Below are 15,246 nucleotides of genomic sequence, written 5' to 3' on the forward strand. Positions count from 1 at the left end.
ATCACGGAATATCAGGATGGACTGCGAGGCTTAACTTATCCAGGTTCATACTTTACCATTCAATATTTCACACATCTGAGACGTTCCTCCTTGGAACGCTCGTTAAAATCCATTTCCAATAATTCTTTCCAAAGTATCATTCGCCCATAATAACAAGTTCCCTTTATTCACATTCTCATTCTCTGTTCCATTCTCATATATTAACAACAGGCATCCTTTAATCAAATAAGAACGAACTTATTACAGTGCATTTGACTTCACGCTTCTGAACAAAAGAAACGAACTATAGTCCACTTACGGACGTTAAGAATACTAAAATAGTTTAAATGGGATTGAGTTTAGAAAATCAGAGTAATACTTAGAAAATATTGAGTACAAAGACTTTAGGTTGAATTAAGAGAATAAATATCTTACAGAATAACTTAGATAAAGAATAGCTTAGATAAATAACCAGAGAAGTTAAAGTACAGAAAACAACTCTTACTGTAAATGAACGAACGTTCAGAAATTTACTTTGGACGAACGTCAATTACGTTCGCTCAGAATTCAATAATAAGGACGAGCGTTCAGTTTGAAACCGAACCCTGCTTTGGACGAACGCTAGGTCAATGACCGAGCACAAATCAGAACGAACGCTGGATACAAACCGAGCGCTATTTAGGACGAACGCTTCGGTATAAGACCGAACGCCAATTCAGACGAACGTTCAGTATAAGGGCGAACGCTCTATAGAACGATCGTTCGACATAAGGCCGAACGACATTAAGGACGAACGCTCGACATGAGGCCGAACGTCACTGAGGACGAACGTTCGACTTAAGGCCGAACGTCACGTATTTATAAAGTTTCAAATATTTATCTAAGCTGAGCTGAAACGAACGCTCATTCACTAAATTGGGGACGCTCGTTCTCGAGCAGAATTCATTCCAAATGAACGAATTCCAACTAAGTTATTTTAATGAAAAACCGAACGGTCTATGACCGTACAGTGACGAGCGTCATTCATAAAAGGGAAGATTAAAATTCCAGATTTCTCAAACTTAACAGAATTTTCCAGATTTCATTTTTCCAACTTTATAACATTCATTCCAGATTTAATTCACCTTCAACGTCATTATCATACAGTTTCAATATCCAAATCCTTCCAAATATATCATAAACATACTCCATTCATATATAATCAATTCAACATGCATTTTAATCAAGATCAACAACACATATCATACATAAAAGTCAGTGTTCATCCATAACAGATCAATCAAAACCAGCATTCGTATCAGATCTCAGTAACCATTCATAACAGCTCAACTTCATGAAATTCATACATGCACAATAACAGTGATCATCCATACAACTCAAATCTTATATTCTTCATTCATGCAACTCAGATCATTCAACATACAGTATAAATTAAACATATAAGCTTCCCTTACCCGGATTGAAATTCAAGCTTGTTCTAGATGTATAAAAATGGCTTCGTCCAACTACGTTTTGCTTAGGATTCTTGACTCTTCCAGAACCAAATCTAACCACAGATTACAGAACTCTTAGAATACCAGTTTGCATGCAACTAAAACTCTATTTTTCCAGAACCTAAGGACGAACTACGAAAGGGACTTACCAGTGTCAGTCTTTGAAGCTGTTCGGTCCAATGGATAGCTCTTAGTGCAGTGGGTGTTCCTACGGTGCTGAAAACGTGATTGGAGAAGAAACGTAAGGATTACAGTAGAGAGAAGTTTAGGGTTTTTAGAGAGGTTGGAGAAGATGAAAGGGTGAGTTCAGAGGTTGAAGATGAGTTCGTGAAGTGAGAGAGAGTTTTCGAAAAGTCTGGTTTTGTTAAACCAACGTTCAATTGGAAGAACGTGTCACAGGTTGCCACATGCACACCAAACTCTGATTTAGAAGATTCCAACGTGACAAGTGGCGTGTGTGCATGCAGAGTTTAGTGCGTTTTAATGTTTCAGAGAATGATGAGCGTGGTGATTCGTGCACGTCAGACAGAATGTGATCAGCTTAGGAAGTGGGTTTTAAATGGCTGGGAATGAGGTGGCAAGCATTAAGGGTGAGATGTCAGGATTAATTTAAGCTAATTATTAAGGGTCTCACATTCTCCCATAACTACAAAAATTTTCGTCCTCGAAAATTTAGAACTTACCCGTGAATAGGTGTGGATATAAGTTCCTCTTGCACTCTCCACTTCCCACGTTGAATCTCCAGTCTTTCGTCCATACAATCTTACCAAACGATGTCTTTTCCTTTATGCAGCTTGTACGTTCATCTTCAATGCGGACTGGTTGTAGTTCCAACGTTCTGTCTTGGTGCAGTTGGATGTTTTCCAGCTCCAAGACATGAGAAGGATTAGATATGTATCTCCTAAGCTGAGACACATGGAAGACCGGATGTAAATTTGATAATTGAGGAGGTAACGCGAGTTCATAGGCTACTGGTCCAATCTTCTTTAAAATCTGATACGGTCCTATGAACTTGGGAGACAGCTTCTTTGGACGAACAACTCTTCCCACTCCAGTGATTGGATTCAGTCTCAAGAATACGTGATCTCCTGCAGCAAACTCCAAAGGCCTCCTTCTTCTATCCGCATAAGATTTCTGCCTGCTCAGGGACGTCTTCAATCTGTCTTGGATCAATTTAACCTTCTCGGTTGTTTGCTGGATGAGTTCAGGTCCAGTGAGTACTTTCTCCCTTCTTGAAACCAGCAAAGTGGCGTTCTGCACTTCCTCCCATAGAGAGCTTCAAACGGCGCCATTCCAATGCTAGATTGGAAACTATTGTTGTACGTGAACTCCACCAGTGGCAAGACCTCATCCCATGCGCCTAAGTGGTCTAGGACGCATGTCCTCAATAAATCTTCTAGTGTCTGGATGGTACGTTCAGATTGGCCGTCAGTTTGCGGATGATATGCTGAACTCATCTGCAATTGCTTCCCAATTCGCCTTGCAGTGATTGCCAAAACCGAGATGTAAATCTCGTGTCTCGGTCAGAAATGATGCTTGAGGGCACTCCATGAAGACGAACGATCTCATTGATATACAACTTAGCCAAATTCGTCATTGACATCTTCAAATTCACTGGTAGGAAGTGAGCGCTCTTCGTTAGTCTGTCCACGATCACCCAAATTGAGTCATGATTCCTCACTGTTCGTGGCAGGTGAGTCACAAAATCCATGGAGATGCTGTCCCACTTCCATTCAGGAATTTCCAGTGGTTGAAGCAACCCCTGGACGTTGGTGTTCGCCTTAGCACGCTGGCAGTTAAGCAAGACGCCACAAATCGTGCACATCACTCTTCATTCCAGGCCACCAAAACGATTTTCGTAGATCTTGATACATCTTAGTCATGCCAGGGTGCATGCTAAGACGACTGTGATGAGCTTCCTCCAAAATAATCCGCTTCAGCTCGCCATCATTGGGAATGCATGTCCTACCAAGGTAACGTAACATACCATCTGTCCCAGCATTAAACTCCTTAGCTTTGTCTGTACCGAGTGCATCAAAGATCTTCACCAATTCTTCATCCTCACGTTGCTTCATCCAGATACGATCAAACACGTTGCTGGAAATTCTAAGGTTACAGCACTTGATGCTGTTCGATTCTAATTCGAATTGCAACCTTAGATCTCTGAAGCTCTCCACCAAATTTAACTCTTTCACCATCATAACCGAGACATGCACTGCCTTCCTGCTTAGAGCATCCGCAACTACGTTGGCCTTCCCAGGGTGATAGAGCAGTTCAAACTCATAGTCTTTCAGAAATTCTAACCAACGCCTCTGCCTCATGTTCAGCTCCTTTTGATCAAATAAATACTTGAGGCTCTTGTGATCACTGAAGACTTGGAAAGTGGATCCGTAAAGATAATGCCTCCAGATCTTCAATGCGAACACAACAGCTGCCAATTCTAAGTCGTGTGTAGGGTAGTTCCTCTCATGGATTTTCAATTGACGAGATGCGTAAGCTACTGCTCGTTTCTCCTGCATCAGTACACAGCCCAACCCTTGATGAGACGCGTCACAGTAGACTTCAAAAGGCTTGGACGTGTCTGGAATAATTAGCACTGGAGCGCTCGTCAATTTATTCTTCAATTCTTGAAAACGTTCTTCACATAAATCTGTCCACGCAAACGGTTGGTCTTTCCTGGTGAGCTGAGTCAAGGGTGCTACTATCTTAGAAAATCCTTCAATAAAACGCCTATAGTAGCCCGCAAGACCAACGAAACTTCTTACTTCTGTGACTGAACGAGGACTCTTCCATTCCAACACTGCACGCACCTTAGCTGGATCCACTGAAATACCTCCAGCCGAGACTACATGGCCCAAAAACTGCACCTCCTTCATCCAAAATTCACACTTGGACAGTTTGGCATACAACTCCTTCTCCCTCAACACGCTCAGCACTGCCCTCAAGTGTTCTTCATGTTCATCATTGGTCTTGGAGTAGATGAGAATATCATCTATAAAAACAACCACAAACTTGTCCAAATATGGCCTGAAAATACGGTTCATATAATCCATGAACACTGCAGGAGCGTTCGTTACTCCAAATGGCATCACCACGTACTCGTAGTGTCCATATCGAGATCTGAATGCTGTTTTCTGGATGTCATCCTCCTTCACCCTGATTTGGTGATATCCCGAACGCAGATCAATCTTAGAGAATACCGTTGCCCCATGCAGTTGATCCAGCAAGTCATCAATCCTTGGCAATGGGTATTTGTTCTTGATGGTCAGCTTGTTCAACTGTCTGTAGTCTATACATAATCTTGAGCTGCCATCCTTCTTTTTCACCAAAAGCACAGGCGCTCCCCATGGTGACACGCTTGGCCTTATGAATTGCTTCTCCATGAGTTCTTCAATTTGCTTCTTGAGTTCAACCAACTCCGCAGGCGCCATCCGATATGGTTGAACTGAAATAGGTGCTGCCGTGGTCACCAAATCAATGGTGAATTCAATTTCACGCACAGGAGGCAGTCCAGGAATCTCTTCTGGAAACACATCCTGGAATTCGTCCACAACCGTTCGTCCTTCAGTGCACTTAATGGACGAACTCTCAGTAATTCCATCCGCACCCTCTCGGTCTTCATGCGTCATGATCAAGAAGCAAGATGCGCCCTCCATAATATCTTCTTTCAACTGACCGAGTGTCACACCCAAACATTCCTCATCTTCTTCAGGAAATACTAACTCCTTCTTGCCACAATCTATGAGAATGCGATTGGTATTTAACCAATCCATTCCCAAAATTATTTCTAAGTCTTTGAGAGGCAAACAGATAAGATTCACCTTGTACCTACGTCCTTCTACCTCAATAGGGCATCTAACACACATGGTAGACGTCCTAACTTCACCCGCAGCTGGTGTTGACACCATCAAATCAAAATTCATCTCGCTCACAGCTATTCCCAACTTATCAACGCACGCCTTCGATATGAAGGAGTGTGTTGCCCCCGAATCAAACAGCACACAACATTGCATTCCATATAACAAGCAAGTACTGGTGATAAGTGTACCTGAACTTGCTGCTTCCGCACCAGTAATTGCGTACACACGCCCAGTAGCTTGGGCTCGACCACCCCTTCCTTGCTGATTTCTTCCTGCGTTTGGCGGCCTCATCACTGCGCGTCCGCCCATATTACACTCATTCTCCAGATGGCCATTTCGCTACACCGAGTGCAATATTTTACTCCCACCAGTTGAGGGCATGAAGAACGATAATGGGGTCCTCCACACTTGTAGCACACAACACTGCCTTGCTGCCCAGACTGTCCAGCAGGAATCAAGGCTTGAGATCCACTTGTGTTGGCTGCTGGACGAGCGTAAGGGGATCCTCTCTGATTCACATTCCCCCTTGAGACAATTGGCCCCCTTACTGTTTGCTGTTTCTTATACCGTTCCGCCTCTGCCAAATTCTTTTCTACCTTAGCTCTCCACCATGGCAGGGAACGTTCGGATGCAAACTGGAAATCACAACCTTCAATCACTGCGTAGACCATTCTCAAATTTTCTGCACTGCCACTCCTCACTAGTGGCCATTGTATTGAATCGGACAAGGTGTTTAAACTTATTGGTGTATTCTGATACAGACATTCCACCTTGAACCAGTTGTAAAAACTCCACCTCCTTTGCAAACTTTACGCTGTCAGGGAAATATTCCTCATAAAACTTATTACGGAATACTTCCCAAGTAATAGGGCGTTGAGCGTCTACCAGTATGGCCCTTGTGCTCGCCCACCAATGGCTTGCTTCTCCAGTTAATAAGTATTCTGTATACGCCAACCTGTTCTCATCCGGACACCTTTTGGCGTTAAAAATCCTCTCCATGTCCCTCACCATGGTCCCCCTCGTCCGGAAGACATTGCCACTGAATTGGCAGGGTGATGCTGGAGAAAACTCTCCAACTCCATTCAGCGTTCGGTTGAGCAGCGTTTGAAGAAGATGCTCCAGGCGCACCTCTAGTTGCAGCCAAGATCTCCATCAACTGCCTTTGCGTGTTTTCAGAATTGACACGCGAGGCCTCCAAACCTTGCATAGCAGCTTGGTTTTGCTGCATCAAGGTGGCGTTTTGCTCCAGCAACGTGGTGTTCTGTTGATGCAATCTTTCCACCACGGTTTCCAACAATCTAGTGTTGTTGGACGTTTCGGACTCATTCGGTTGAGGAGGAGGAGGCAATCTAGGTGCCATTTGTTCTCTGGATACAGAGAAAACAAACGATCGTTAGTAATGTCTAAGAGTTAAAATAGTGATAACTCATTAAACATGCAATAAGCACACAGCAAAACACAGTGCACTCATAACCCTACAGTGTCCCTTAATAGAACAAAACTGCTCTGATACCACTAATGTAACATCCCAAAATACAGTAATCACTATAATTCAGAATTAATTACAATTAACAGTAATCACAAACAGTCTTTGCATTAAAACAGGATTAAAAGCCTAACGGCATCAGTACAGAGGACGCGTATAAACGCATACAATGAAACCAAGAGTGAACGCTCTTAAATACATAAACTAACGTGCACCAAAATACATCAGAGATGAATAAGACGAACGGCCTTACAAAATAGGTGGCCGAACGTTATAACTATGCTAACATATACAGCCTAACTACAACGAGCACTCTAAGGCTCGGCCTTTACTTCAACTTCAACCAGATTGGAGTCGTCCAAATTTTCTTCTTCCAGCATTGCTTCAAGGGATGCACCACCATCTGCTCACATCCACAACGGATGATCATTGCATTTGACAAGACGGAGTATACATGTACAGTGGACAACACAATGGAAATGCAAGGGTAAGCTTATAATATTTAATTTTATACAATTAACACATACAGTCACACTTCAATTCAAGCATACAACATGAAACTTATCATAAAATTAGCATATCAATATACATATAAGACAGACCGTCCGGACCGTATGAACCATGTAGTTACAAGCGTCCTTGCACCCGAGTGATGTAGTAACTGGGTAACACCAAACAGCTGCCACTCGAGGTTAACCCTATCTGCCCGAAGTACTCAATGGACTAGGGTCTCCTGCCATTCCCACGCATGAATACCCCCTTCTACTTGAAGAGGCGTATCACGGAATATCAGGATGGACTGCGAGGCTTAACTTATCCAGGTTCATACTTTACCATTCAATATTTCACACATCTGAGACGTTCCTCCTTGGAACGCTCGTTAAAATCCATTTCCAATAATTCTTTCAAAGTATCATTCGCCCATAATAACAAGTTCCCTTTATTCACATTCTCATTCTCTGTTCCATTCTCATATATCAACAACAGGCATCCTTTAATCAAATAAGAACGAACTTATTACAGTGCATTTGACTTCACGTTCTGAACAAAAGAAACGAACTATAGTCCACTTACGGACGTTAAGAATACTAAAATAGTTTAAATGGGATTGAGTTTAGAAAATCAGAGTAATACTTAGAAAATATTGAGTACAAAGACTTTAGGTTGAATTAAGAGAATAAATATCTTACAGAATAACTTAGATAAAGAATAGCTTGATAAATAACCAGAGAAGTTAAAGTACAGAAAACAACTCTTACTGTAAATGAACGAACGTTCAGAAATTTACTTTGGACGAACGTCAATTTTGTTCGCTCAGAATTCAATAATAAGGACGAGCGTTCAGTTTGAAACCGAACCCTGCTTTGGACGAACGCTAGGTCAATGACCGAGCACAAATCAGAACGAACGCTGGATACAAACCGAGCGCTATTTAGGACGAACGCTTCGGTATAAGACCGAACCCAATTCAGACGAACGTTCAGTATAAGGGCGAACGCTCTATAGAACGATCGTTCGACATAAGGCCGAACGACATTAAGGACGAACGCTCGACATGAGGCCGAACGTCACTGAGGACGAACGTTCGACTTAAGGCCGAACGTCACGTATTTATAAAGTTTCAAATATTTATCTAAGCTGAGCTGAAACGAACGCTCATTCACTAAATTGGGGACGCTCGTTCTCGAGCAGAATTCATTCCAAATGAACGAATTCCAACTAAGTTATTTTAATGAAAAACCGAACGGTCTATGACCGTACAGTGACGAGCGTCATTCATAAAAGGGAAGATTAAAATTCCAGATTTCTCAAACTTAACAGAATTTTCCAGATTTCATTTTTTCCAACTTTATAACATTCATTCCAGATTTAATTCACCTTCAACGTCATTATCATACAGTTTCAATATCCAAATCCTTCCAAATATATCATAAACATACTCCATTCATATATAATCAATTCAACATGCATTTTAATCAAGATCAACAACACATATCATACATAAAAGTCAGTGTTCATCCATAACAGATCAATCAAAACCAGCATTCGTATCAGATCTCAGTAACCATTCATAACAGCTCAACTTCATGAAATTCATACATGCACAATAACAGTGATCATCCATACAACTCAAATCTTATATTCTTCATTCATGCAACTCAGATCATTCAACATACAGTATAAATTAAACATATAAGCTTCCCTTACCCGGATTGAAATTCAAGCTTGTTCTAGATGTATAAAAATGGCTTCGTCCAACTACGTTTTGCTTAGGATTCTTGACTCTTCCAGAACCAAATCTAACCACAGATTACAGAACTCTTAGAATACCAGTTTGCATGCAACTAAAACTCTATTTTTCCAGAACCTAAGGACGAACTACGAAAGGGACTTACCAGTGTCAGTCTTTGAAGCTGTTCGGTCCAATGGATAGCTCTTAGTGCAGTGGGTGTTCCTACGGTGCTGCAAACGTGATTGGAGAAGAAACGTAAGGATTACAGTAGAGAGAAGTTTAGGGTTTTTAGAGAGAGGTTGGAGAAGATGAAAGGGTGAGTTCAGAGGTTGAAGATGAGTTCGTGCAAGTGAGAGAGAGTTTTCGAAAAGTCTGGTTTTGCTAAACCAACGTTCAATTGGAAGAACGTGTCACAGGTTGCCACATGCACACCAAACTCTGATTTAGAAGATTCCAACGTGACAAGTGGCGAGTGTGCATGCAGAGTTTAGTGCGTTTTAATGTTTCAGAGAATGATGAGCGTGGTGATTCGTGCACGTCAGACAGAATTGTGATCAGCTTAGGAAGTGGGTTTTAAATGGCTGGGAATGAGGTGGCAAGCATTAAGGGTGAGATGTCAGGATTAATTTAAGCTAATTATTAAGGGTCTCACACCTAATCTTTATCTATATCTTTATCTTATTTTTATATAATTATTATTATTTATTTTGATTATTTTTTTAATAATTTTTATAATATTCATATAAAAACTTGATATATTGTATGAAAAAAAATTAAGTTTGTCTCTGTTGTACCTTAGTTATAAAAAACAATTTTTTTTCTGTTTCAATTTTTTAAATAAATGTCTAAATAGGTTGAAATCATAATTTATTTTAGGCTTAATTACCTACTTAGTCCCCATGTTCGGAGGTAATTTGCTGTTTAGTACCCGGTTTTAAAAATGTAGGCATTTGATACCTATGTTTTGAAATTTGTATCAATTGAATCCTACCCACTTAACGCCGTTATAAATCTAACGTTTTGCTGACATCAACTTTGAATTGTGGACGAGCGGTAGTGGACGACCGTCCGAGCATCGTTGGACGAGCGTCCTCTTCTGTTGGACGAGCGTCCTCCTCTGTTTGGACGAGCGTCCTCCACTGTTGGACGAGCGTCCTCCACTGTTGGATGAGCGTCCTCCTCTGTTTGGACGAGCGTCCTCCTCTGTTTGGACGAGCGTCCTCCACTGTTGGACGAGCGTCCTCCACTGTTGGACGAGCGTCCTCCTCTGTTTGGACGAGCGTCCTCCACTGTTGGACGAGCGTCCTCCACTGTTGGACGAGCGTCCTCCTCTGTTTGGACGAGCGTCCTCCAGTGTTGGACGAGCGTCCTCCTCTGTTGGGACGATCGTCCACAACCGCTCGTCCACAATTCAAAGTTGATGTCAGAAAAACGTTAGATTTATAACGGCGTTAAGTGGGTAGGATTCAATTGATACAAATTTCAAAACATAGGTATCAAATGCCTACATTTTTAAAACCGGGTACTAAACAGCAAATTACCTCCGAACATGGGGACTAAGTAGGTAATTAAGCCTTTATTTTATTGAAAAGGTTACTTTTCTTTATAATCGACATCCCAAAAATGGGATGTTAATGATAGGAGGGGTCTGTATAGGGAATTAAGAGTGCAGGAGAAAATGCTTACTCGTGGGTCTCGTTTAGAAAAGAGGGTATACATTTGTAAAAACAAGGGTGCATTTAGCGTCTTGTATATTCCTTTATAAAATTATGTTTTTTGGCCTTAATTCAGCTTCTTTTAATTCTCATTCTAAATGATAAAACTCTAACTTCAGGAGCACAAATAAACATTAGATTATCCAACATAATTTATGTAACTAAAAAAATCACATTTAAAGCATTTTTAATTCCCAAACCCGATAAATCGAATTGTTACAAATTCACTTTAAGTTAACCATTTAAGCACAAAAATGTCATAAAAAAATTGAATTAAAACCTTAAATGTGAACATAAATATGCACTCATCACCCGGATCCTGACCCTAACCATGACCCTGACCCTGACTGTAACCATAACCATAACCCTGCCTTTCACCCTCACCCTGATCTTTACCCTTACCCCGATCTTATATGTAACCCTAACTATTATCTTACCCATGACCATAAGCATAACTCTAACCCTAATCTCAACCCTAACACTAACCTTAACCCCGACCATTCCTTCACCCTGACCTTCAACCTAACCTTCAACCTAACCTTCACCCTAACCTTAACCTCGACACTAACCCCGATTATAACTTTGACCATAACCTTGACCCTAACTTTAACCCTTATCATGTCCCTAACCATGATTCTTACTTTAACTCTGATCCTGACCTAGACTTTGACCAAAATAATAACCTAATATTTTTCTTGACCCTAACCATATCACTAATCCTGACATATTCAATTAGAGATGCTTTACCATCATGGTACGTTACGTAATGATTGAAGCTATCTTCCAACCCAAATGTTAAAATTAAACATACCATTGGCTAGTGTATAATTCGTACTTGCAGCAAAAGAGTACTCTTTGCAACACTAGATCACCACCAATTAAAGTCAAGGAGCCTTCAAAAACCACATGTGCTAGCCACTCAAAGCAATTAGTAGGGAGGCTTCAAGTGTAGTTGGATCAAGAGAAACATGATAGCTTAATATATATAACTAGAAGCATTAAAATGAGAATTCAAATATTAGGATCATGAAAACACCAAGAGCAAAACACCAAAACAAGAATCCATAAATAACACAACAATAACCACCATCCATTCACCTAGAAAAATCACCAGAAGTTGCATCTTTTTAAACAAGTCTACACCCATCAACTGAAACATGATCAAGACAAAACGTTTGAGAAAAATGGGGTGAACCAGTGTATAAGGATACTACAATTTTTTTTTTTTTGCAAACTAAGCATGAATTAATTAGAGTTCTAATTGATCTCTACATTCAGAATAGAAAAGCCACATTTTATGGAAATAAATAAAGTGATATGTTAATATAGTTTGCAGCAAAAAATATATAATTAAAAACCAGTGAAAAAAGTAAAAATCCAAATCAAGAGACCATGGTGATAAACACCCTTGCTACAAAAATGCATAAAAAGAAAAAAGTTGCATGTATATCAATATAGTTAAGAAATTGGAATTTACCTGGTACGAGACCACCACCAAGCACTCTGCAAACTTCATCTCCGAATGGACCAAACCTGAAATTAAAGCAAGCTACACGGTATAACCCTTGAAAAAGACACCACATTAATGTATGTATTAACTTCCAAGTCCTTCATATCATTGCCAGATGATATTTTTCTAACTAAAATGCTTATGAAGAACACAATTTTTCATTAAAAAGGTACAGTGATGTAGAGCTTTTTGTTATAGTTTATTTTTATGAAAAATAACGTTATTTTTAAAACATCATAACCGGAAAAAAACATTTTTTATTAATATGAGAAATAACCTTGACTAACTTTTTCATAAAAAACTATCACTACATTTTACAAAAATAAAATAAAAACATGCTTTCTATAATTGTAAGTATAGGAATTTGAGTTTGAGTCTGATTCATACTTAACCTCAAAAGGTAGCCCATGGGGTAAGGGACATGTCCCTCTATGGGGGAATAAAATCATGTATAAGAATACCGTTGAATAAATTGGAAAAGTATTCATCAAAATATTTAAATAAATTCAATGACCATTCTGCTTTATTGCATAGTTGCTGATTTAGATATAGATAACCTCATCATGTGTATGAACTGTGACAACTCTTAATAATAATTTGTTCAAATATATATTTCCAGTTTGTAGATGGGGAGCCTATATATAAAGGATGTTGTCGAACCAATGTTGGTGGGTTCCATGTGACTCACTATAACTTCTTTCACTTAAATATCCTTATCATATGTGAGTATAAATCTTCCTTCCTCTGCTATCGTATTAACCCTTCTGATAAAAACATAGTATTTCTTAGTCTTTTAAAATCCTCTTGTAACACTATCTGACACGATTGTGAAATTTCTTAAGCTTTTGCCTTGTTCTGACAATAATAGGCACTTTTTTTGTTCCAAAAAAGAGTACAAGTTTTTTTCTTTCATTCAATTGTGTATTATTCGTTGATTGGTTGTAGCATGATGTGTTTAGAGAGTCTAAAATGCATTTATGTTGGATCTAGGAGAGTTTCTATGCCATAACCCATGTTATATATATATATATATATATATATATATATATATATATATATATATATATATATATATATATATATATATATATATATATTCATCCAGTTAAATTATATATTAATTATGTTAATTAATCATAGGGATTTTGTTATTAAAGATAAAATTCAATTTAGCAATCTTATATATAAAAATAATAATTTCAAGTGTACAAAAAATAAAATTTAAATTTAAATATTGGTTTAATGTCTCCGTAGGTCCCTATTTTGGTCTTGAATTTCAAATAGGTCCTCTTCATTTTCGGCGTCTCAATTGAGTCCTTGTTTTTGTAAAATTGAATCAATTACAGGCCTGCCGTTAATTTGGACAAACGCCCATTACGGTATTGGTTAGGTGGCATGGTTGAGTGCAGACGTGGCATTTAAAACGATTATTGTATTAAATAATTGGTATGCACGTATGTTTATTCAGTTTTGGGTAAGGGCAAAGTAGGAAATTTGAAAAAATTAAAGGGCAACTGAGATTGGGGAAAGAATTTGAGGGTTTTTATTATTCGTGAGAGGCCAAAAATCGCGATCGTAAGTTCGAGCTGAAGCGGCAGAGTGCATGCAGTGGGCGGTGTCTGTGGGTCCTTTTGTTGTTGGAAGCAAGAAGCTGAAGCACGTGGTCAGTGGAGGTTCATCTAAAGGAAGGTAAGTGTTTGTGCTTTATTGTATTCGTTTTTATTCAATCGAAACTACAATATTCGGTGGTGGTCCCCCATTGATGTATGGTTTGGTCTCTGGTTTTGATTGCATTTTGGTGGTCCCCCATGTATGTTTAAAGTTATTTGACTTTGTCTGAGTGCGTATGTTTAAAGTTATTTGATCTCTGTGCCTGTTTTAATATATATTTTTTTTGTCGTGATATGTTTTCATAATAGGTCTGTAGATATATTTATGTTGTGTTGTGCGTAATGGAGGACGCTATTGTATGTGTGTTCCACCATGGAGGAAAGTTCATTAATGATAGTACCGTAAAGTATGAAGGGGAGACAACAACTTTGTCCTTTGACCCTGACACGTGGAGTTTTTTTTGGTTGTCAGTGTAGTCAAAAGTTTAGGATATGAGAATTTTAAAGATTTATGGTACTGTTTAGGAGGGGGTTTAGTGTTGGAAAATAGGTTGGAACAATTGATTGATGACAGAGGTGCCATGCATATGGCTAACTTAGCTAGGCTTAATGGTGAAGTTCACTTATACGTTGTCCATGTAGTTTCTGATCCCGAAGTCATTCATATGCTTGAAGACATTACTAATGATGAAGGAGAAGTTGAAGGTAATGGTACAGTACAAAAAGAGGTTGAAGAAGATGGTGATTCTGTTAAAGTAAATGGTGAAGGTGATGGTGACTTACAAGAGGTGAATGTTTGTGAAGAAGATGGTGAGGGTGTTGAAGTAAATGGTGTAGTTGATGGTGACTTACAAGAGGTCAATGTTTGTGAAGAAGATGGTGACGGTGTTGAAGTAAATGATGTAGTTGATGGTGACTTACAAGAGGTGAATGTTTGTGAAGAAGATGGTGACGGTGTTGAAGTAAATGATGTAGTTGATGGTGACTTAGAAGAGGTGAACGAGGGTGAAGAAGATGGTGGTGCTGTTCAAGTAGAGGTTGAAGGTCATGGTCACGTACAAGAGTTGCATGAGGTTGAAGAAGAGCAAGAGTTGAATGTGTGTGAAGGAGTCGTGGAGGATGAAGTTTATCTTTGTAGTTGGAGTACATCTACTGAAGAAGGTGATGTACATGGAATTAATGAGTGCTTAGAGGGCCTAGTAGATGTGAGTGTTGAATGTGATATAGATGGTGATGTAGATTGTAATGTCGAAGTAGAAGTAGAAGTAGAAAGTCTTTATGATAGTGATGATGACCGTGATAATGTCAGTGTTGAATGTGATGATCATGACGATAGAGGATTGTCAGATTTTGAGTGGAA

This window comes from Vigna umbellata, chromosome 9, assembly GCF_029865625.1.
Source record: "Vigna umbellata cultivar VRB3 chromosome 9, Vumbellata_1.0, whole genome shotgun sequence".
NCBI lineage: Eukaryota > Viridiplantae > Streptophyta > Magnoliopsida > Fabales > Fabaceae > Vigna > Vigna umbellata.